This window comes from Taudactylus pleione, unplaced genomic scaffold (assembly GCF_031769625.1).
Source record: "Taudactylus pleione unplaced genomic scaffold, aTauple2 ptg000397bl, whole genome shotgun sequence".
Classification (NCBI taxonomy): domain Eukaryota; kingdom Metazoa; phylum Chordata; class Amphibia; order Anura; family Myobatrachidae; genus Taudactylus; species Taudactylus pleione.
In genome coordinates this window covers 4,272,131-4,297,896 of record NW_028284799.1, presented here as the reverse complement: position 1 = coordinate 4,297,896, position 25,766 = coordinate 4,272,131, and the positions used below count along the sequence as shown (strand labels likewise).

The following is a 25,766-nucleotide window of genomic DNA, read 5'->3' as shown; positions in this document are numbered from 1 at the left end:
TCCTGGTCGTCGTAACCAGTCAGTGAGCAGCGTGTGCGAGCCGCCGCTGTCAAGTTATTCTCCGTCATCAACCCTCTGCGGACACGCCCCAGTCGGGCTGTTATTGGTCACTGCCTGTGAGTGACACCAGCGCCAGAGCTCGAACTGTGCTGTGATTGGTCGCTGCTGCTGTTCCGTTTTCGTTGACGTTGTGTGGGGATCCTGCTGCTACTGCTGCTGTTGCTGACTGTGTCTCTGGGACAGTGGGCAAAGCTTTGGTGGCTGCCACAGGAGGGTAAGTGTGATGGACACAGCAGCCTGTGGAGCCATGCTATATGACCATAGTGTGAGGACAGGGAGCCCCTTACTGCACACCCATGTGCGCTATCATACCTGTTTTTCTGTTGTATCTATTGTTTGCCCAGGTTACTGTACACACACTTACCAGTTAGAGAGTAACTGCACCCTGACAGCTTGGCCTTCTGAAGAGAATATCAATTCATGTTTGTGAATGTGCCCTGCAGCCAGGATACTCGTCATAAACAAACTGCAGCTAATAATGGGGTAGTTGCTGGTACAAGGTCTTACAGTGAGGGCATGTAGAGTAGGAGTAGGACAATAACTATAGAGCAGCTGTTCTCAACTCCTGTCCTCAAGACCCAAATAGTTCATGTTATCTAGGTCATTGTGACAGTTGGTAGCACACCTGTGCCCATGCTGGCTGGTCTGGAAAATGTGGGAGGACATGGGGGAATGAGCACTGCCCGGCCTGCACCGGAATGTGGTGGCATTTGTATCCAAACTCTACAGGCTATGGCTGTATCACCTGTAGTAGAGTGAGGGGGCTCGGCTGTCAGTCTTAGACCATATACCCACTGGCATTTCAACAATGCAAGTTCAAATGCCTGTGACACCGCATGTCAAATGCGTACATGTTTTACACGTAGCTCTTATGAGTGCTTGAGGTTGCCTTCGTTGATGTGAGTGGAAAACGTACTATGGACCTCAATTCATTTGTCCAGCGTTGGATACAAAATGTAGAGCAGATAGCGGGGTAGATGTACTAAGCCTTGGATTGAGATAAGTACCAACTAATAAGCTCTTAAATTTCAATGGCAGTTAGAAGCTGATTGGTTGGTACTTTGGGGGGAACTAAATGAAGGCAAATCCATTCACCACTACTCCATGGGGTATCGAGCACTTTTGTGTAAATCAGGCTTTCGGCTAGCCGGGCGATGGGTGCGAGACGGGCTACCGTTGCCAGCGTTTAAACGCAACGGCAATTCAACAATTCCCCCCTTTATTCTCTCCGCTTTATCTCTCTCCAATGTTTGATACATCTCTCCTAGCATCAGAAAAATAACAACACCGTTCAAATGTACCAGGTGGTTATGGAAACTTTGGAAACAATAGGTTAAACACACTAGGAAATGCATGTATTTTTATGTCTGATAATAATGATTAGTATTCTTTTAAAATAATAATCATTCTAATTACTTTTCAATTGATTTTCAGATGTAGTAGGTATTTGACTTTGCTGTAAACTATGAAAGTAGCCATCATGAAAATCAATGTTTATTAAGCATTTTATTTTTGACACCTTGGGTTCAATTCAATTACAGGTGATGTGTCATATTTCATTTTAAAACACTTTAAGGTTTTTAATAGCTTTCAGTCAGTTGGTTGCTGTTATGTTTAGTGCAAGTAAGCACTTCATAAATGTCAGCTAGAGTTTTTGGCCTAGTCAACAGTCACATGCTTTCACATTTTTGGACAGAGTTCAGCTTTGAATATGCAATCCAATCCAGTTTAGAAACATGTTAGCAGTATTTATTTAGCTATTTCTACTTCAGGGTCCATAGGGGGTCCACAGGGTTGACCTTGGGGTACAGCTGGATCTGGATCCACAGGCACCACACAGTTAAAGTGTCAGAGTTCAGCCGGGGATCGGCCGTCCCTTACCGTCCCGCCGGCTTCCTCTGACTTCCCGGGCAGTCGGGCGGCTCATGCGGTGACGTGGGAGGTGCTGAGCATTCTCCCTGATGCTCTGTGTCCCGGGCGGCCTAGTGCACGGGGATCGGAGTCCCTGTCATGGGCGCCGCCATGACACTTCCTGCTCTGACTGCTTTTCCTCCCCTGACAGTCTGGGCGGTCAGCTGATGCTGTGGACCAATCAGTGGGCTTCCAGGGGTATATTTCCGGCTCCTGTGTATCAGGTAGTTGCCTGAACAACCATTGTCGCTGCTAGTGGTCTCTCGTTCCAGGTTCCCTTGCTTCCAGTGATCTATTCGTGTGTACAGCTATATCGTCCATCTCACCAGTGCTTTACCACCTCAGCCTGTGTGCAGCTATATCATTCATCTCATCAGTGCTTTACCATCTCAGCCTGTGTACAGCTATATCATTCATCTCATCAGTGCTTTACCATCTCAGCCTGTGTGCAGCTATTCCATTCATCTCATCAGTGCTTTACCATCTCAGCCTGTGAGCAGCTGTATCATTCATCTCATCAGTGCTTTACAATCTCAGCCTGTGTACAGCTATATCATTCATCTCACCAGTGCTTTACCACCTCAGCCTGTGTGCAGCTATATCATTCATCTCACCAGTGCGTTACCACCTCGCCTGTGTGCAGTATATCTCCATTCCACCAGTGCGTTACCACCGCCACCTGTGTGCAGTATACTATCCATTTCACCAGTGCTTTACCATCACAGCCTGTGTAGTTATACGTACCCACCTCTCCAGTGTCATAATCTCTGGCTGGCTCCAGTACCATTACCCACCTCGTTACTGGACTCTGTGGTCTCTACCTACGTGTTACAGTATTGCACCGTGGTGCACTCTTTCTGACCGGCAACCCGGTAGAGTGTGTCCGCAGTGCACACTTCCTTGTACCTCAAGTACAGTGTCCCTACGTGCCCCATACTGGCACAGATCCTTTGGGCCACTAGTGTTCGTTTCTCCTTTTTCCCGCAGGCTTTGGTCACCTAGTCAAAGGACCGCGAACTGCTTACGAGGTGCAGCTCAAGCCCATATCCCGATTGGTGGGGTCACTGGCGAACACCATCTCGTGGGTTAGATTCCGCACCTTTGACTAGGTCTCGCCAACGACCAAGACCCGTGGATGCGGAGGTCGTACATTCAGGCCCCTCGCCTCCGTTTCCTCCCGCAGCCTCTGGCCTCAGCTTCCAGAAAACGGCCTCCCAGCGTGACATAAAGCTTTTGCTGCTCCCAGGATGCACTTGGGTCCATCCTCCTCTATACCCCGCCCCCGAGCCACAGGCACCTCAGTTTTAGTTGGTGCCCGGCCGGAGTTGGGTCACTCTTGCACAGTGGGGCTGCAGGAGCAGCCCCTACGCTGATTTATTTTTAAAAAAAGAAGAAAATAAATTTATTTTTTTCATTCTTCAGAGCGGCAGCATCAGACTGTCCATTAGGACGTCCACGCTGCTGCTCCTTCACCCCGCTGGCGCTGCGACGCCAGTACAGCTCTGGGGATCGCAGCGGGAACCCGGAGTCTGTACTAGCAAGGCTCCGGGACCTCCCACGACTGCAGCCGGATCGTCGGGGACAGGTAAACTGTGAGCAGCGCTAACTTGCGTTGCTCGCGGGTAAATGCAGTCTTTAGCCGCCGGTCTCTGGGGACAAACTGGCGGTGCTAGTAGCAGCAGCGGGCTCCCCCTCTCCAGGCATACCCCACGCGTCCGCTAGACCACCAGGGAGTAATGGCTGGACGGGAACTGGCGTCCCTGTGGTTAATCACTAGCCAGGGGAGAGAGCCTTCCCTAGTTTAGCGGCTTCTCTCCTCAGCTCAGCACACCTTTTCTCACGTGTACTGGCGTCGCTGAGCTGCTCTCCTCATGCGGCCACTCCTCCTCTGAGGTCTCCGGCGGCCATCTTCTTCTGGCAGCAACGCAGATCTCCCAGGCGGTGCGTGGACCGGTCCCCTGTGTACCTCTCCCCTGCTAAAGGACAATGACCACAGCACTATAGCCCTCCCAGACACTGAATCTGGGCAGGTTGATTGTAGTGAAAGGTGCAGTGAGTATTGACTTTTCTGCATGGTATGTGACTTTTTCTAGTGTTGCCTGTCTGTGCTGATTTCTACTTGCTGTCAGCTTATACCTATTCCTTTCCTTCTCCTACGGCCCGGCAGGTGTGTGGGGGAAGGGCGTTTGTCTGTGGACCTCACGTATATAAATCCCGTATCTGTGAGGTCAGTCACATACTGTTGGGTGCTACACTTTGTCCAGGAATGATGATGTTTGTCCATGCAAGATGACGTTTTGCCTCTTTCTGAGTTCCGTTTTTTTTGAGGGAAAAATCCGAACTCGGCGTGCAAACTCGAACCTATCCGAGCCTACACATCCCATATATATATATATATATATATATATATATATATATATATACTTTCTGTCATGTCTTATGAGGAGATTGAGCGCTCTGTGGCTCCTGTGTTGTTCTCCTGCAGACGCTGTTCTGCGGGAGGGGAGAGGGAGGATTTATCACAGGATGGTCTGTGTGGGCAGTGCCAGCTATTGCCTGGTCCCTCTCAACCCCCTACGTCGTGAGACCCTCATTGGCGATGTTTTCACAGGTGCTGGTGTCAATCGCGGACCGTCTAGCGGTCCCGACTGCTGTCCCTACTAGGGCGTTGCCCCAGCCGACCATCCCCCATTCCCCGGGTATTCCGCAGTTATTGCAGACTCCCCCCGGGTCTCAGACTGTTGGGCCGTATACGGGGTTGCCTATGCATGTTCAGTCTACCCCAGTGTCGCAACAGTCTGTGGTGCCCTTTCAGGGTTTTCCTCAGACGGCTCCTCCACCCTGGGTGGATGTACTCTCCAGCTCTGTCCAGAGTTTGGCAGCCTCGTCTTCGGCCTTTCAGTCAATGTTACAGGGTGACATGCCTCCAAAGGCGTCTAAGCGCCCAGTGCTGGCTGCCCAGACTGCGCATTTAACTGACACGGATGTGTCTTCAGATGACGGGGAGGTACATGAGGACACTGACTCGGACACCACGGCTCAAGAGGTAGAGACTAAGGAGCTTATTCAGAGGCGGCCGTACGGTCCACGACCGCATGGCCGCCTCGATGTTTTGCCAGTGCGCATGCGCACGAGGGAGCCGGCTCCCTCGTGCGCATGCATGAGACCCACTACGACCGACAGCGCTGGTCGTAGCGGGTCTCTTTCCAAAGGGGGCGAGCTGTCGATGTTGATTGACAGCTCGCCCCGTTTGGAAGGCGGGCCGGGGGGGTGACTGCCCAAACGGAGGCGTTCCTATGCCAGAAGCTCTCCGGGGCTTACGACAAGTGAGACCCTACCCTAGGGTCTCGTCGTAAGCCCCGATGGTCGCGATGGTCTCTGACCATCGCGACTATCACCCGAGCGGTCGTTAGAGCTGTGGGTGTTAACCCACAGCCTAACGACCGCAACAGAGGTGGGCGGTCAGGATGCAAGTGGCCGCCCAGTTTCTGAGCGACCGCTTGCATCCTCCGACCGCCTCTGAACGAGGCCCTAAGTCCTCCATTAATGTGCCAGCATTGGTTAGGGCGGTGCAGGCCATCCTTCACATAGAGGATGATGCATCGGCCCCTAGGTCAAAGTATCCTAATTTTAAAAAGGCTAAGGTGACTTCGACTGTTTTTCCCCTGTCTGACCAGTTGACTGATCATATGGCGGGGGCCTGGCAGTTGCCCAGTAAGAGATTCCTGCCACAAAAACGGCTGGCATCCAAACCGTTTTCTGAGGCTCATTGCAGGAAATGGGAAACCCCACCGGCAGTGGATTCCCATGTCACCTGCTTAATCAAAAGAGCTACATTGCCCTTACCGTCTATCTCCTCCCTGAAGGATCCCACTTACAGGAAGGTGGAGACTTGTTTAAAGTCTATCTACTCTCTCTCAGGGGCAGTGGCCCGTCCGTCCATGGCCATCTCCTGGGTGGTTAAAGCCACTGAGAGCTGGGCCAACGCATTGGAGGATACCTTTCCAGACGAGGCTCCGGATGTCCAGAGAGCGTTAATTGGACAGATGAGGGATGCGGCGTCCTATATTGCGGAAGCGACTTTAGATGCAAGTCTGCTGACCTCTAGAGTTTTGGCGGCAGCAGTGTCTGCTCGTCAGTCCTTGTGGCTGAGGTCTTGGAGAGCGGACACAGATTCTAAGAAGGGCCTGGAGGCCTTACCCTTTAATGGGGAGTTATTTGGTCCAGACTTGGACAAAATAGTGGATACTCTGGCTAAATCCAAGTCCGCTTTCCTCCCTTCGACTACAACGCATGCTAAGGTCAGGAGCTCTGCCTTTCGGGTTCAGGGTAAGGCCAAAGGTCAGTCCTTCCCGAGGAGGTCGGCGACGAAGGCTGCCTCTAAGCCCAAGAAGCAGGCCTGGAGTGCTAGGCGCCCTTCTTCCAAGCAGGAAGATAAATCTGCCTGATGGGACGGGCCTCCCTATGGGGGACCCCAGAGTGGGAGGCCGACTTCTTCAATTTGCCCAGTGCTGGCACAATACCACCACGGATGCCTGGGTTCGAGAAGTGGTCTCCCAGGGGTACGCCCTGTCTTTTCGGCACAGACCGCCCCACCAGTTTTTCTGCACGAGTCCTTCTCAGGACAAAACCAATGCTTTGCAGATTCAGGAAGCTATAGAGTCCTTGCTGAAAGCAGGGGTCATTGTTCCCGTTCTTCAGCCACAACGGGGGATGGGGTACTACTCTACTCTGTTTCTGGTGCAGAAACCAAATGGTTCTCATTGCCCTATCCTCAATTTGAAGTCTCTGAACAAGTTCATCAGAGTTCCCAAATTCAGGATAGAAATGTTTTGTTCCATCATTCTGGCGATGGAACCGGGGGATTACATTGTTTCCCTGGATATCCAGGACGCCTACCTCCATGTTCCTATAGCACCTTCACACCAGCGGTATCTGAGATTTGCTATACTGCAACATCACTTCCAAGTTCGGGCGCTACCCTTTGGACTCTCTACGGCACCAAGGGTTTTCACCAAAGCATCCCACCTTCGGAGCCAGAATGTACGGCTGCTACCGTATCTAGACGACCTCCTTTTGCTGGTGAGCTCTCCGGAGGTACTGCTTCAGCATCTCCACCTGACGATCGCTTGTCTGCAAGCGCACGGGTGGTTGATTAATTGTAAGGACTCCTACCTGATCCCATCGCAGCGGATGGTTCATTTAGGAGCCCTGCTAGATTCTCGTCAGCAAAGGATCTTCCTGACTCCGGAAAAGGTCTCCTCCCTGCAGCTGCGGATACACAGTTGCCTGAGCAGTCGCCGTGTGTCGGTTCACTCGGCAATGAGACTTCTGGGGTCCATGGTGTCAGCATTCAACATGGTGGAATTTGCCCAGTTCCATTCCAGGCACCTGCAGGGGCTGATTCTATCCGAATGGAACGGGTTACCTCATTGGATCCGGTCTCAGGTGTTGGTGTTGTCCCCGGAGATTCGGCTGTCTCTAGCTTGGTGACTTCAGACAGCTCATCTCATCGAGGGGCGCCCCTTTTGGATCCCAGACTGGGTTCTGCTCACAACAGATGCCAGTCTCCGGGGTTGGGGGGCAGTGACAGGCTCGTTGTCACTTCAGGACCGTTGGACTGCGGAAGAAGCGGTTCTCCCCATCAACATTCTGGAGCTGCGGGCCGTGTACAGGGCCCTGCAGTCGTCCGGCACCACTCTTCAGGGAAAGGCAGTACAGGATCAATCCGACAACCAGGGAGGAACTCGCAGTCGTGCTGCGATGTCGGAGGTGTCTCGCATCATGACTTGGGCGGAGTGCCACATTCCAGCAATCTCGGCAGTCTTCATCCCCGGAGTCCTCAATTGGGAGGCGGACTTCCTCAGCCGTCACGACGTGCATCCCGGGGAATGGTCGTTTCACCCAGAGGTGTTTCAGCTACTCGTGGACAGATAGAGGCTGCCGGAGCTGGACCTGATAGCCTCCCGTCAGAATCACAAGTTGCCCGTGTACGGGTCAAGGACAAGAGACGCAGGCGCAAGTCTGGTAGACGCACTGTCGGTGAAATGGACGTTTCAAGTGGCGTATCTATTTCCTCTGATATCCCTGCTGCTTCGGGTACTACGGAAATTCAAGCAGGACGGTGGCACGCTTCTGCTGGTGGCTCCTGCGTGGCCCAGACGTCCTTGGTACTCCGATCTGCGGAGACTTTCCATCGACGCTCCGTACCTTCTTCCTCAGCGTCGGGACCTGTTTTCTCAAGGACCCTGCCTTTACCCGGATCTGGGTCGGCTGTCTTTGACGGCGTGGCTCTTGAGACAGCCATCCTAAGGTCTCGGGGCTTCTCAAGCTCTGTTGTCAGTACCATGCTTAGGGCACGAAAGCCGGCTTCCGCACGGATTTAACACAGAGTGTGGCACACTTACTTTCAGTTGTGTGAGTCCAGAAACTATGATCCTCAAGTGTTCCGGGTTTTAGGATTTTGGCTTTTCTTCAGTCGGGTTTGGACCTAGGCCTACGTCTTGCCTCTCTGAAGGTTCATGTGTCTGCACTGTCTGTGTGTTTCCAACGTCTGATCGCTACATTGCCAGATGTTCACACCTTTTTCCAAGGTGTTCTTCGAATCCAGCTTCCCTTTGTGCCTCCTGTGGCTCATTGGGACTTGGCGGTGGTTTTTCGGGCCCTGCAGGGTCCTCCTTTTGAGCCTCTTGAGTCGGTGGAGCTCAAGTGGTTAACGTTTGAGACTGTCGAGTGCTTCTGCCAGGAGGGTGTCAGAATTGGGGGCGCTTTCCTGTCATCTCCCTTTTCTGATTTTTCACCAGTACAGAGCGGTGCTTCGCCCTCGTCCTGAGTTTCTGCCTAAAGTGGTTTCTAAGTTCCACATTAATCAGGAACTTGTTGTGCCAGCTTTTCAGTCACTTAATCTTTCAGCTGGTGAGGCTTCCTTGGATGTAGTCCATGCTCTCAGAATTTATGTGGACCGGACTGATTCCGTTAGGAAGTCTGATTCCTTGTTTGTCCTCTTTGGTTTTCACAGGAGGGGTTGGCCTGCCAACAAACAAACTTTAGCCCGTTGGCTTTGTTCTGTTATTTGTGAGGCTTATGCACAGGAGGGTTTACCTGTTCCAGTCTCCATTAAGGCTCATTCCACTTGGTCTGTGGGTCCTTCTTGGGCTGCTAGACGTGGCGCCTCTGCAGTTCAACTATGTAAGGCGGCCACCTGGTCTTCCATTCAGACATTTTTGAGGTTCTATGTGTTTGACACCTTTGCCTCTCATGATGCATCCTTCGGGCACTGGGTTCTCCTTTCTGCACAGGAGCGTCCCTGCCCTCAGTTGAACTGCTTTGGGACATTCCCAAGGTCAACCCTGTGGACCCCCTATGGACCCTGAAGTAGAAAACAAGAGATATGGTAAGAACTTACCTTTGTTATCTCTGTTTCTACTAAGTCCATAGGGTCCACAGGGCACCCGCCCTGATGCACCTGGCTTCATATGGGCTGTGTGGCTGGTCACCGGTTTTTCCGTCTCCCATTTCTGTGAGTATGGTTTCTTGTGTGTTCCAGTCTTCCTTCTCTCTGTTTCGTCTCCTCCTCTGGCCTTGGCTGCTTACCAACTGAGGTGCCTGTGGCACAGGGGCGGGGTATAGAGGAGGATGGACCCAAGTGCATCCTGGGAGCAGCAAAAGCTTTAACTGTGTGGTGCCCGTGGATCCAGATCCAGCTATACCCGAAGGTCAACCCTGTGGACCCTATGGACTTCGTAGAAACAGAGATAACAAAGGTAAGTTCTTACCATATCCCTTGTTGTTCATATGATTATTATTATTATTATTATTACCAGTTATTTATATAGCGCACACATATTTCGCAGCGCTTTACAGAGAATTTCTTACCATTCACATATGATGATAATGATCACTGCTGCACAGTCTTTAGATGAAAAAATAATTGATTCTTTATTTGTATGGTGTTCAGCAAAGTAAATGTGATGATACTGCACAATTTAATGTTCTATTTTTTGATTAAAACATTCATGTGGGGGCGATTTTTATCATTTTGCGCGCCCCCTGCTGGGTGTCTATATGAATAGGTGCCCGACTGAGCAATTCAATTGTTTCTCAGTTTTAGCACCCATTAATGTTTAACGCACCTGAAAGCACTAGGTTTAGCCATGCAAAGCGACTAAACCCGTCTAAAGAAGTGGTTAGGGCGACCAAAACAAGGGATATTGCACACATCTCTTCTCGCACCTCAGGAGGCAGCGAATGTGTCCCCCGCACCTTAGGCCTCCGAACAGAGCAGAAATGGAATTGCTCTGTTGGGCGCCTATTCATATAGATGCCCAGCAGGGGGCGTCTAAAAAATTTGAATCACCCCCAGGGAGTTTGTTTACAGACATAAGCCAGCTAGGAGTGATCCATGCTTCTTCTCTCTAAAAAAAAATGCCTGATACCAATGTATGAAAATTGAGTAGTGCGGGTGGTAGTAGCAGAGGCGGGCAGGCTGCTTAGCACTGTAGTGTATAGATCCCCTTCAGTAGATGTACCTGGAGGTGACATGGAGTGAGGACGGAAGTGCAGTTCCATGCCCATAAAGGCCATCAAGAGAAGAAATTTGACCCCTTGCGGGCTCGCTTTGCTTGCCACAGGTTTATATTCCCCCGCTCTGTCTACATGTATGGTAACTAATGATGTTGACAGTATCTGATGACGTCATGGTACATCTACCGAAGGGGATCTGTCTGCTACCCTTTTAGCACACCCCTTCAGGGAAACATCTTATCTGGAGCTATAACCACAATGTTGCATCAGATGGTCTATCAAATGCTGGGTGTGGACGCAGGCTCCGGCTATTGCGCTCCAACTTGACCACCAGGGACATTTTGGTATGGGAACCAGCGTCCCAGGCTTAATAACCGCCCAGGGGAGGCAGCTTCCCTGTTTAAGCGGCTCCCCCCCTCAGCTCAGTGCGCCTTTCCACTGTGGTCTGGCTTTCCTGAGTTGCTCTCCTACTCCGGACATGCCCCCATCTGAGGTCTCTGGTGGCCATTTTCTAAGTGTGCTGTTGCAGTTCTCCCAGGACAGCTCCTTGGTCCGGTCCCCCTGCATACCTCTCCCCAGGGTCAGCGTATGTAGCGCTGCTTCCTACCAGACACTGCATCTGTGTAGTTGAGTATAGTGCCGCTTTGCATTGTATGTGACTTGTGATAGCGTTATCTTTCTGTGTCTTTGTTCTATCTGTCAACTTATGACTATACTTTTCTCTTTGTTCTGTCCTAATACAGGTGGTGTTAGGGTAGCTCATATCTGACTTCATATATTCTAATTCAATATATCTGATGTCTGTCACATATTGTTGTGTGCTGCACTGTGCCACATATTGGCAAGCGGTTCCTGCAGCTTCCATAAGCATAAGACAGGACCAGTATATTGCGTCCTGTTAGTATTTATATATAATCTAATATACTCGTGGTTGCTTTGTACACAGTGCGCTATTGTGCGTCATTCACCCCGCAGACATGTCTGACAAGGGTAATGGACACATTCCTGTACTTTTGTCACAATCTTGAAGATTATGTCCTGCAGTTTTCAGTGAGGATGATGTGGTTCAGGATGGGCTGTGTATGAGGTTCCTCGAACCCCTGACATCAGTACAGGAGCACCCTTGGGGCTGACCTCCATTGTAGACCACCTGGCGGTCCCGGCTGTTGTTCCTCCTATGGGTGTACTACAGCAGCCCGTCCCTCGCTCATAGGGACTACCACTGAATATGCAGACCCCTCCTGTACCTCAGCAGGCGGTCATGCCCACAGTGGGATTACTAAAGGCCCCTCCATGGGTGGATGTTTTCTCTAACTCAGTACAGAGTCTGGCACAACCTCTTCTGCGCTTCAGACCATGTTACAGAGTGAGAAGTCCGGTAGACCAGCTAAGCACCCTATGTTGTCATCTCAATCCACACAGTTCTCAGAATCTGAGATGTCTTCTCAGGACTTAGAAGTGGCTGCCTCTAACCCTGACTCCCCTCGGCAAGAGCCGGAGCCTAAGTCAAGAATTAATATCCCTGCCTTGGTGCGCGCTGTCAGATCCGCATTGGTTATTGAGGATGACGAGCCAGTCCCTAAATCCAAATACGCACTATTTAAACAGGTGAAGGTGACTTTGGCTGTATTCCCTCTGTCAGATCAGCTGGTGGATCACATGGCGGATGCCTGGCAATCGCCTGGTAAGAGGTATCAACCACAGACACATTTGACCTCCTGTTATCCGTTTTCAGAGGCTCATTGTAAAAAGTGGGAATCCCCTCCCCCTGCGGTGGATTCACACGTTCCTTAAAGGATCCCACGGATCGGCAGGTGGAAACTTGCCTGAAGTGTATTTACTCTCTTTCTGGAGCTGTTGCCCGCCCGTCCATGGCTATCTACTGGGTAGCTAAGGCTATAGAGAGTTGGGCCGATACACTTGAGGATTCCTCGGAAGTTCCAGGATCAGGTGTCACTGATCGGCCATATTAGTGATGCGGCTGCATATATTGGTGAGGCCGCTCTGGATGCTAGTCTACTGACATCCAGGTGCTCGCCGTTCCCTGTGGTTACGCTATTGGAGCGCAGATGCCGATTCTAAAAGTCCTGGAGGCCTTACCTTTATAATGGGGAGATTTTGTTTGGTCCAGACCTGGACAAGATTGTTGACATTTTAGCCAAATCAAATTCTGCATTTCTTCCTTCAGCATCTGCTCCTGCAAAGGCTTGTAGCTCATCCTTTAGATCCTTTCGTCCTCAAGGGAAAGCCAAAGGGCAGTCCATTCCTAGGCAGTCTGCTGCCAAAAAAACTGCCAAGCCTAAGAAACCGGTCTGGAGCACAAGACGCCCGGCTTCCAAGCAGGAGGTTAAACCCGCATCATGACTGGGTGGCCTCCCTCTGGGGGACACCAGAGTGGGAGGCCGACTTCTTCAGTTCGCCCAGTACTGGTGTCAAACCACCAAGGATGCTTGGGTAAGAGAAGTGGTCTCTCAGGGGTATGCCCTCTCATTTCTCCGAAGGCCTCCCCACCAGTTTTTCTGCACAGGCCCTCCTTTGGTCAAAACCAAGGCCTTGCAGATCCAGAAAGCTATGCAGTCCTTGCTGCAAGCAGGGGTAATTGTACCAGTTCCACTATCTCAACGAGGGACTGGTTACTATTCTACTCTTTCTTGTTCAGAAACTGAATGGGTGTCATTGGCCTAACCTCAACCTCAAAGCTCTGATCAAGTTCCTCAGGGTGCCCAGGTTCAGGATGGAAACCTTACGAATATATATATATATATATATATATATATATATATATATACCTCCAAACAGTAATATTACTTCTGTCTGAACTACAATAATGACCGACAATGGCGTTTGTCCTGTTCACTTGTTGAGCAAGCTTTGGCAAACAGTCTGATAATTTTAATAAAAGGCTTTCCTATGTTTATTCAGAATACAACTGTCAGTCCCTCTTACCCTCTTCAGCATGGGACACAAGGCCTACAATTTCTAACGATCGCTAAACGTCTGACAATTGTTTCTAAATCCACTCTCTCTGAGCATATCAGTTATATTTCAGTTGTCACAGACATACTGTGTCTATATGCAGAGCAAACACTCACAGTATCTTTTGTGTATTTTTAATTATTTGTCACAGACATGTCTACAAGACTTTCTGTCATCACTGATATATGTGTATTAATAAATGTACGTATTGGTTTTGTAAGGACTTTTAACAGTGTTCTATTGCGTAGGAAACGCTAAATAATATAGTGCCATATACTGTGTAGGATTCGCAAAATGGCGCTGAGTAGCCATTCGCAAAATGGCGCGTTCAGATTTTGATTTTAACAGATTCTGTCTTAGCCAACCATCCGGCTTCGACAGTCCACCCTTTGATAGCAAATAAAGCGCTATCACAGCCTGTCCTGAATCTGTTTAGCCATGCATGATAATATACTGTTTAATGTTATGTATGGTATGACACAGTGTGGTAATTTCAACCATTGAATAATGCGCCTCTGGAAGGGACATAAAACTGCCCTTACACGCACAACGCGGATCGTGGGAAAGATGTGCGGATGCACCTAACCTATAAGGGAAGTCTTGAAGGTGGATTGGGACTGCATTATCTAGGATGTTTTAAAAATAGCATCAACAATACATCTCTGCATGACCAAACGAATCCAGATTATATCATCATATTGTACACTCTAATTCAGGATCGTAATACAGTTCCTCCTTGACCTTTTTATCCATAATATCATTGCTCATCACCATCATCTCGGTATCTCTGTTGACCCTGGTACATTTTCCGCACTTCAATACATTAGGAACACACCTGACACATAAGCCAATTACTATGATGACAATCAGTATAAGGATCAGGAGTTTACCCACAGTAGCAACCAGTTCCTGGACCCACTTTGCTAGACCGGAGAACCATTTCACAGGGTTCAACCAGGTGAACCACTCTTCTACCTTTTCCTCTACTTCAACCAGTGGAGCATTATGGTTCTTTCGAAATTCCCATTTCAGCTGCAGAATTTCATCCGTCTTCCGGTCTATCACCTGTTTGGGGTCACCAGTGTTCATAATGCGTATGAAGATATGGAGATGGTGTGTTTTTATTTATACCAAGCATTTCACCATGTGTAAGGGTCATCACCTCTGGGAGTACCCTTCCCAAATAACATAAACCTTCGGAACTCTGAGAGAGCCACTTATACGCTTTCCTTCCACATATAAAATACACATCATCTGGGAGTACATAAGGGATAGAATATATCATTATTGTCAAACATAATTCTCTAACAAATAATCCTATTTCAGATTTTCCCATTTGACTAAGACACGTTTCTGGTTGTATAATCCTGGCACAGTACCCTTCTGGTACCCTACCAACCATTTCCTTGGTGGAACTAAGTGTATATTTATACCGGAAGTGTCTCCCACCTAGTCTAATGGAGTGTAAAAGTTCAAAATGAATAGGTTCATTATCAGCTCTTAGTGAGAAGGTCATCGTCTATTTATTCCCAGTCACCTCCCAAATTCCTGGTTTGTTGGAGTTGGTGATATTCAAACATAAAAGTGATCTATCTACTTGGTACTGGTGGAGTTTAAAAAGACATTCAATGGGAATGGCACTAACCCTACATTATGCTGTCCCTGAGGCACGTGAGAGTACACCCAACAGCCAGTTTTCCCACCATGGTATGATAATCCTCTAAAGGATACCCACCCCAATACGGGTTATACTTAGGCTGACACTGCTGGATGCATCTCTCATCGACTAGGGACCCACAAAACTCTCAAATACAATAGTCCTCAGACGATAGATCTTCACACTGTCTCCGAGTTTCCAAAATAACAGATCTCTTAGCAATTACTGTACTGGGTTTGGTCAGATACTCCCCCGATTGGTTTAACACTCCTTTTCCCGACTCCACTCCATCAATATCACCATCGACCTCTCTCTCCATCATCTGCCCACCATTACAGAAACAGGACCTCCCGAACCAAACAAGGATCATGAGAACTGTGGAAAAAAGTAAGAACACAAACCCAGCCCGCCACTTCATTGCTGGAACAGTGGGCTGCAAATTTCCCTAGCTCAGATTATCTCACGGCAGTCTTTAACTCTCCCGGAACAAGCTCGCGATTGACATTTCTACGTTATCTGCCTCGACTCCACCTTTGTATCTCCACCAGTTGGTTGACCTTTCTGCAGTGAGTGCAATGGACCCAGGTATCTCTCTCTGCCACTTTCAAGGAAGTTGTACTCGTCAGCAACACTTGATATAGACCTTCCGACCGATCTGTCAGACAACCTGAACGTAAGAAATTTCTGATCATAACAAATTCTCCAGGTTCAACATTATGACAGTTTGTCTCTGGCATGTCAGGTGACAACAATTTCAGTTTCTGCTGCTGTTGCTTCAACTGTTTACTCATTGTTATAAGATACCTTACAATAACCTCGTTGTTACTCTTCAAATCTTCCTGCGGACTTATAATCAAATGAGGTTGTCTACCAAACAGTATCTCAAAGGGGGACAGATTAAGAGGAGGTCCTGATGCTATGAAGGACTAGTGGTAATGCTTCTGGCCATCCCAGTCCAGTTTCTACCATGATCTTACTACCAATCAACTTATACATGTTTTGGAAGACATCACCTGTGAAATGAGTACCCCTATCACTTTCAATAATTCTAGGGATACTATATCTGCATACAAACTCCTGTACAATCTTTTTAGCAGTGAACGCAGAAGTATTAGTGGCAGCTGGGTATGCCTCTACCCAGTTAGAAAATATATCTGTACAAACTAATACATACTTGAGATTCCTGCAGGGTGGTAATTGGATGAAATCAATTTGTATTACCTGAAAGGTTCCGTCTGTCGGAGGAATGTGGGATAGCTTGGTTGGTATTTTTTTTCCAACGTCTTGTTAGCTGACTTACCTTCTGCCAGTTCATATGCTCTCCTTAATGCCACCAGTTTAGCCACCTGTGCTGAGTCAGGTGGACCAAGTGGTTCAGCTTCTACAACATCTTCATCATTTACAACAGCATAACCTGTGCATAACTCTCCGGTGTCGGTTTTGTCTATGACAACTCCCATCCGTGTAAAATGTCACATCTACATTTTCTAAAGGTGTGTCACGTATGTCAGGTCTTGCAGTAAAGGTCTGATTGTATGGAATATTTTAATCATGTGCATCAATATACCTGCAGAACTCACCTTCCGCCAGCGACTCGCCTCTCTCCACCCTTTGTGCATCCTGAGGCACATATGATAAATACGTTGCTGGGTTTAACATACTGCACCGCTTAATGGTGATGTTTGCTGGTGCTATCAGGGCTAGTTCCCATTTCGTGAACCTAGCTGAGGAAACATGTCTGGTTTGGGCAGAATTCAACAAAGAAGATACAGCATGGGGTGTATGAACAATCATATCATGGCCTAATACTACAGCCTCACTCTTACTGACCAATAGAGCAGTTGCTGCTACACTTCTTAAACACGTTGGGAGTGATCTTGCCACAGTGTCCAATTGTGCACTGTAGTATGCCACGGGTCTGCTAGCATCACCATGTTTTTGTGTGAGGACACCTACTGCGCAACCATTAGCTTCCGTACAATACAAATCAAAAGGTTTTTTCATAATCAGGTATTCCCAATGCAGGTGCTCTTGTCAGACTATCCTTAAGGTTAAGGAAAGCCTGCTCTGTTTCCTCTGTGTGTATGACACGATCGGGCTTTGAGGAAGAGACTAAGTCCTGTAATGGTAAAGCCAACTACCTTATTAACCCCTCTAAGGTCCTGTACTAACCTATAGCCCCTCCCCCCAGCCTTCGTCACAGGAAAGATGGGACTGTTGGCTACACTCGCTGTACAGACTCAAATTCCCTGTTGCAATAACCGCTCAATTATGGGATAAACCCCTATCTCTATTTCTGGTTTTAATGGGTACTGGGGAATTTTTGGAGCTTGCCTACCACCTATTAGATTTACCATTACGGGAGCTACGTTTTCCATCAATCCAGTGTCCTGTCCATCTTTGGTCCAAAGTGAACCTGGTATTTGAGATAAAAATCCATCTCAGGTTGAGCAGATGTTATCTGAAACAGTAGAGTGAAACATTAACCTTTGGGGAGTGTCCAATATATATCTCACCTCGTGCGCAACTCTCTCTGGGATATCTAAAAATATACCATCAGGGGTACAATAAATGACACTTTCCATTTTACATAACAAATCCCTTCCCAGTAGGTTAGTAGGGGCCGCTGCTGCCAGGAGAAAAGAATGTCTGGTTTGCAATGGACCGATAGTAACCTCCGCAGATTTGGTTAAAGGATAATGTTGCACTTTACCCGTTACACCCATTGCTGGTACTGTTTTGCTGGTCACCTGTAAATTAGATGGAGATTTTATCACTGATCTGGTCGCCCCTGTGTCTACAAGAAAAGAATGTTTAGTACCAGCTACATCAACCGTCATTACAGGTTCTTCCTTAGTACTCCCAGTTAAACTGACTGGCTGTAGACTACAGGTGTGACCTGACCCCTAGAGCAGGTGATGGCTGGAATTGTACTGACGGTGGTGGGTGTCCCTCCTGTGGGTATCTCGGTGTTCCCTGGTTTGGGGTTTCCCACTGTCTAGCTTTACAAAACCTACTTATGTGCCCCTCCTTGTTACATCTAGAACACCTTCGTGGTTGACGTGTATTGAAAGGTTGTTGTTGTGTGGGTTGGGGGGTATGAAAAGATTGTGGTTATGTATGGGGATAAGGGTTTGGAGGTTGTGTGGGATGAGTGTATTGTGGCTGCGTGTGATAGGCGTGCTGCGGTGTTATATGCATTCCTTCCAGAGCTTGAATACTAACAGCCATTAGTTTCTCGCTATGCATTTCTCTCTTTCTAAGGATGTTTTTATCATGTTCAGTTGCATTTTCCCTGAGTGTGTCTACCATAACTCCCCTCCAACCAGGAAGTGAGGTCTGAACCCTGGCCTTTAGAGTGTCTTTAAGACCATCCATAAGCACTGTGATTGTCATTTCCCTGTGGTGTGTGTTGTCTTTTATATCTAATAGTCTGCAGCGCTCTGGTGAAATAATCTGCTGCAGACTCACTCTCTTTCTGTTTATTTGTAAAAATCTTACTCCAGTTAACTACTACTGGGAAATATACGGCCAACTGGGTGACAATGCGGGCTATGTTGTCCTGATTATCTTCATCAGTTATGGGACTATCTCCATCCAATACACAGGCTGTGATAAACTTTTTCACGTCGGCATTGTGTGGAAGACATGCCCGTAATACTACTCGCCAATCTTTGTTGGTTGGCTCATGAGCATTCCCTAAATCCTTTACAAATCTCTGGCACTTGGCTAGTTCTTTCCTAGGGTCAGGAAAATCTGTCATTATGGAATGTAGTTCTGCTCTTGTCCATGGACAATGCATCGCTACATTCCTTGTGGACACTACACCATGTGCGTCCGGATTCCCATTGGGAACAGTTATTGTCCGGACGGGATGGATGCCTGCCACACTGCTATCTTTGGCCTGATTACTTGGTTGAGGGTTCAGACTACTACGTATGGTATTAACAACCTCCGCACCTGTTAAAGCGGGTGTTAATACTTCCTGCACTGGTGCACAGGATGGAAACTTTACGAATATATATATGTATGTATGTGTGTGTGTGTGTATGTGTATATATATATATATATATATATATATATATATAATATATATATATATTAGTCAGGTCCATAAATATTGGGACATTGTCAGAATTTTCATATTTTGGCTTCTATTCACCACCACAATGGATTTGAAATGAAACAAACAAGATGTGCTTTAGCTGCAGACTTTCAGATTTAATTTGAGGGTAATTACATCCAAATCAGGTGAACGGTGTAGGAATTATAACGGTTTCTATATGTGCCTCCCACTTTTTAAGGGGCCAAAAGTAATGGGACAAACTACACAATCCTAAATCTAACTTTCGCTTTTTAATACTTTGTTGCAAATCCTTAGCAGGCAATTACAGCCTGAAGTCTGGAACGCATAGACCTCACCAGACGCTAGGTTTCATCCCTGGTGATGCTCTGCCAGGTCTCTACTGCAAATGTCTTCAGTTCCTGCTTGTTCTTTGGGCATTTTCCCTTCAGTTTTGTCATCAACTAGTGAAATGCATGCTCAATCGGATTCAGGTCAGGGGATTGACTTGGCCATTGCATAACATTCCACTTTTTAGCCTTAAAAAACTCTTTGGTAGCTTTTGCAGTATGCTTCGGGTCATTGCCCATCTGCACTGTGAAGCGCCGTCCAATGAGTTCTGAAGCATTTGACTGAATATGAGCATATAATATTGCCCGAAACACTTCGGAATTCATTCTGCTTTTGTCAGCAGTCACATCATCAATAAATACAAGGGAACCAGTTCCATTGGCAGCCATACATGCCCACGCCATGACACTACCACCACCATGCTTCACTGATGAGGTGGTATGTTTTGGATCATGAGCAGTTCCTTTCCTTCTCCATACTCATCTCTTCCCATCACTCTGGTATAAGTTGATCTTTGTCTCATCTGTCCATAGGATGTTGTTCCAGAACTGTAATGGCTTTTTTAGATGTTGTTTGGCAAACTCTAATCTGGTCTTCCTGTTTTTGTGGCTCACCAATGGTTTACATCTTGTGGTGAACCCTCTATATTCACTCTTGTGAAGTCTTCTCTTGATTGTTGAGACACCTACCTCCTGGAGAGTGTTCTTGATTTGGCCAACTGTTGTGAAGGGGTTTTTCTTCACCAGGGAAATAATTCTTCTGTCATCCACCACAGTTGTTTTCCGTGGTCTTCTGGGTCTTTTGGTGTTGCTGAGCTCTCCGGTGCGTTCTTTCTTTTTAAGAATGTTCTAAACAGTTGATTTGGCCTCACCTAATGTTTTTGCTATCTCTCTGATGGGTTTGTTTTGATTTCTCAGCCTAATGATGGCTTGCTTCACTGATAGTGACAGCTCTTTGGATCTCATATTGAGAGTCGACAGCAACTGATTCCAAATGCAAATGTCACACCTAGAATCAACTCCAGACCTTTTACCTGCTTAATTGATAATGAAATGACGAGGGAATAACCCACACCTGTCCATGAAATAGCTTTTGAGTTGATAGTCCCATTACTTTTGGCCCCTTAAAAAGTGGGATGGCACATATAGAAACCGTTGTATGTAATTGCCCTCAAATTAAATCTGAAAGTCTGCAGTTAAAGCACATCTTGTTTGTTTAGTTTCAAAGCCATTTGTGGTGGTGAATAGAAGCCAAAATATGAAAATACTGACAATTTCCCAATATTTATGGACCTGACTGTACATACATACATGACTCCAAACAGTAATATTACTTCTGTCTGAACTAAAATAATGACAGACAATGGAGTTTGTCCTGTTCACTTGTTGAGCAAGCTTTGGCATACAGTCTGATAAGTTTAACAAAATGCTTTCCTATGTTTATTCAGAATACAATTGTCAGTCCCTCTTGACGACTACATCAGCATGGGACACAAGGCCTACGGAGCAAACACTCAAAGTATCTTTGTGTATTCTTAATTATTTGTCACAGACATGTCTACAAGACTTTCTGTCACCACTGATATATGTGTATAAATAAATGTACGTATTGTTTTTGTAAGGACTTTTAACAGTGTTCTATTGCGTAGGAAACATACGACGCAAAATACTAACAGCGCCGTATACTGTGTAGGATTCGCAAAATGGCGCTGAGTAGCCATTCGCAAAATGGCGTTGTGCAGATTTTGTTTATAACAGATTCTGTCTTAGCCAACCATCCGGCTTCGACACCTGGATCGTCTGTCTTTGACGGCGTGGCTCTTGAGACATCCCTCCTAATGTCCAAGGGATTCTCTAGCTCGGTCATCAACATAATGCTTAGAGCGTATAAGCCTGCCTCCACCAGGATCTACCACAGAGTATGGCATACTTATTTGCAGTGGTGTCGTATGAGAGATTACGACCCTCAGGTGTTTCGGTGTTCCAGAATACAGGCATTCCTTCAAGCTGGATTGGACCTCGGCCTACGCCTGGCCTCGTTGAAAGTGCATGTCTCTGCACTGTCAGTGTGGTTCCAACGTAGAATTGCTCCGCTTTCGGATATCCACACCTTCCTCCAGGGTGTCCTCCAGATTCAATCTCCCTAGGTCCCACCAGTGGCTCCTTGGGATTTGACAGTAGTTCTTCGGGCCCTCCAGGGTCCTCCATTTGAACCACTAGATTCAGTGGATCTGAAGTGGTTAACGGCTAAGACTCTTTTTCTTCTGGCCATTGCATCTGCAAGAAGGGTGTCAGAATTGGGAGCGCTCTCCTGTCCTCCATTTCTGATATTTCACCAGGACAGGGCTGTGCTTCGTACTCGCCCCGAGGGCCTGATTCAGAGCCGGATGCTCTGAACGAGCGCCTGCTCTGAATCAGGGTGTTTTTTTTTTTTTTGGTGCGTCCTCCTAGATGCTCGCATAGCTGTGGGTTACCACCCACAGGTTATGCGAGCATCCATGATGATGGTCGCGATGGTCAAGACCATCGCGACCATCGGGCTTGCGACGAGACCCTGAGGTAGGGTCTCGCTGCCGCAAGCCCTGGAATGATTTTGGCTCTATCAGAGCCAAAATCACTCCCACTGACATCACTAGTGATGTCAGTGGGGCCGGACCCAGACGGTAGGTGTTCCCATGGGAACGCCTCCGTCTGGGCAGCCACGCCCCTGCACGCCCACCAAAGGGGGCGTGCTGTCACTCACCATCAACAGCACGCCTTCTTTGGTGCAAGACCCCGAGCGACGGCTTCCCCGTCACTCGCCGGGTCTCGCACATGCGCACGACGGAGCAGACTCCATCATGCGCATTTGGGTACCATCGGCCTGCGCTCGCGAGCGGGTCTGAATGAGACCCTGAGTTCCTTCCTAAGGAGAGGCCTCATTGGATGTGGTCCGCGCCCTCAGTATTTATGTGGACCGTACCAATTCTCTTTGGAAATCAGACTCCTTGTTTATGCTCTATGGATTTTCACAAGAAGGGATGGCCAGCCAATAAGCAAACATTGGCTAGATGGCTTCATAAGACTATCTCAGAAGCTTACACGCAGGCACGCCTGCCTGTTCCGTCTTCTGTTAAGGCTCATTCTACTCTGTCTGTGGGCCTCTCGTGGGCAGCTTGCCATAGCGCATCAGCTATTCAGCTTTGTATGGCGGCCATGTGGTCTTCTGTCCAGACCTTTCTAAGGTGCTATGCATTTGATACCTTCGCCTCTCAGGATGCTTCCTTTGGGTGCTGGATTCTCCTCTCAGTGCAGTAGCGTCCCCACCCTTAGATGGACTGCTTTGGGACATCCCCAAGGTCTCCCTGTGGAGCCTATGTACCCTGACGCACCTGGCTTCATATGGGTGATTTTTCTGGTCACCGGTTTCCCGTCTCCTTTTCTGTGAGAGTACCGTATATACTCGAGTATAAGCCAAGTTTTTCAGCACATTTTTTGTGCTGAAAAAGTACCCCCTCGGCTTATACTCAAGTGAAGTGTGTAGCGCTGACCGGACGGAGTTCGGTCAGCGCTGCACAGCACAAACACACAGCCGCCGGAGCCGGCAGCTGTGTGTTTGTTGTAATCAGCAGCCGCTGAGAGTCTGTCAGATTCCCAGCGGCTGCTGCTGCTCCCACTGCGGGGGCCATCTTCCGGCTCCCGCAGTGGGTAATGGGAGAGACGTCATGAGTAATGACGTCTCTCCCATGCAAAGCGGCCGGAGGAGCTGTTAGCGGCGGGACCAGGAGCGGGGGTTTCAGGTAAGTGTTTATTTTTTTATTTTTATTTTGTCTCTCTACTGGGGGGGACTACAGGGGGTACTACCAGGGGGGCGATTACTACAGGGGGCACTACCAGGGGGGGATTACTACAGGGGGCACTAAAAGGGGGGGATTACCAGGGAGGGATTACTACTGGGGGCACTAAAAGGGGGGGATTACCACTGGGGGCACTACCAGGGGGGGGAATACTACTGGGGGCACTACCAGGGGGGATTACTACTGGGGGCACTAAAAGGGGGGGAATTACTACTGGGGACACTACGAGCTGCTGCATTTCCCACCCTAGGCTTATACTCGAGTCAATAAGTTTTCCCAGTTTTTTGTGGTAAAAGTAGGTACCTCGGCTTATATTCGGATCGACTTATACTCGAGTATATACGGTATTTCTTGAGTGTACCAGTCGTCCTTCTCTCTTATCCTCCTTTGGCTTATTACCAACTGAGGTGCTTCGGGGGCGGGGTAGAGGGAGAGTGCACTCAGTGCATCCTGGGACCTAAAGATTTAACTGTTTCCCATCACCTAAACCACAAGGTCTCCCTGTGTACCCTATGGACTTCAAAGAAAGAGAGTTAACAAAGGTAAGTTCTTACCATAACTCTAATTTTAATACTGCATTAGATAAATCATGCAGATACATTTAAGAAAAAAGACACAATGAAGACACTAAAGGCATGCAAACCCAACACAATTTTAAAAGGAAAAGGGCACTCTCTCTACTTAAAAATATATTTGAGGCAGAAACACAGCTAAACAAACCAACGCCTGCCTCTATAGTAAAAACAAGTATACCAAACATGAAAAAGTAAAAAAATAAATTTAATAACTAGAGCAAAATAATATTTATTTAACGGTCACCTGTTGCCTACATAAAGTGGAGATTTAATTTTTTGATGTTGAAAAGTGTTTATAATCATATAGTCATCATTTCACTTGGAAAAAGTGTCTCATGAATATTAGTTGTGAAGTGCCTGAAAGATATCCCAGTTCCCTAATGAACTGATATGTTTAATTCTCATGTAAAATGGTTTAAGCATAGTTTTGCATTGAACTATCAAATAATCCTATCAAAAGTTTTTTGTTTTTTGTATGTAGATTGATGAGAAATTTAGATAGGGAATCAGGGTTCGCAAAATACGCGCTATAGCGCATTTTTACACGCTACAGCAAACTGGGGACCCAGATGTTAAAACTGATCGGGTCCTGTAGGACCCGCTGGGTCTGTTTGTGCTGCTGTAGCCAATGGCTGTGCTGCAGCGTCTCCCCCAGTCAATGGCTGTGCTGCAGCGTCTCCCCCAGCCTATGGCTGTGCTGCAACGTCTCCTCCAGCCAATGGGCGCACGGCGTCTCCTCTAGCCAATGGGTATGCGGCGTCTCCCCCAGGCTGTATGCGCGGCGTCTCCCCCAGCCAATGGGCACGCGGCGTCTCCCCCAGGCTGTATGCGCGGCGTGTCCCCCAGCCAATGGGCGCGCGGCGTCTCCCCCATCTTGTGTGCGCGGAATCTCCCCCAGCCTGTGCGCGCGGTGTCTCCCCCAGCCTGTGCACACGGCGTCCATCGGGCAGTAGAATTGTCGGTGGTGGACCCTTCGGCAGCTTGCGCTCCTTCAGCCAGCTGAGCTCTCTGCACACAGGAGGCAGGGAAGGTAGATACTGCATGGGACAGGAGGAAGCTGTAACAGTGACCCTGCCGGGGGCTCCCAGCAAAAGCAATGAGGTAAACACTAAACCATGTGCAGTCTTATCTTTAGCCACTCCCTACTCTCAGTTCTGCCCCAGCTGCTATCCTAACTATTGCCTGCCCCTAACACCCTCCTTGCCCCCCAGTACTGCCCTAGTTATCTACCCTTACCACTCCGTATACCCAGTATTGCTTGCCCGTAACCTCTTCCTTGCCCCCAGTAATGCCATAGCTGTTAACTACTCTTTTCCCCTCTATGACTCCCATACTGCCCCTGCTGATATCTACACTTGCCCCCTCTCTACCCCCAGTGCTGCCCCAGCTGCTATCCTGACCCAGCACTGCCCCTAACCCCCTCCTTGCCCCCCCCCAGTACTGCCCTAGCTGCTATTTACCCTGGCCACTCCCTTCACCCAGCACTGCCTGTCCCTAACCTCCTCCTTGCCCGCAGTACTGCCCCAGCTGCTATCTACCCTCGCCCATTCCTTACTCCAAGTACTGCTTGCCGCTAACCCCCACCATACCCCCCCCAAGTACTGCGCCAGCTGCTATCTATCATTGCCCCTCACACAAACTGCCACTAGTACCCTCCATGCCCCCCAGCACTGTTGCATCAACTGTCTGCACTTACCCCTCCCTACCCCCAGCCCTGCCTGCCCTTACTCCCCTATAGCTGCAGCTCTACCCCAACTTCTCCCTGCCTTTACCCCCAGCTCTACCCCAACCCCCTCTACCCCAGCTGCTATATAC

At 48.3% G+C, this 25,766-nt stretch overlaps 1 protein-coding gene across 5 annotated transcripts in view; it reads left to right on the top strand.

Moving 5' to 3' along the window:
• The window catches only part of BCAS3 (BCAS3 microtubule associated cell migration factor), a 1,455,708-nt gene continuing 1,429,942 nt past the window's right edge, over positions 1-25,766 (top strand). For 3 of the 5 annotated variants that reach the window (XM_088446353.1, XM_088446352.1, XM_088446355.1), the window contains exon 1: positions 4-274. The gene's annotated coding sequence lies outside the window, so the exon portion shown is untranslated. Of the gene's footprint in view, positions 275-25,766 lie in introns of all 5 variants that reach the window. The other 2 variants (XM_088446356.1, XM_088446354.1) reach the window with 2 other exon arrangements.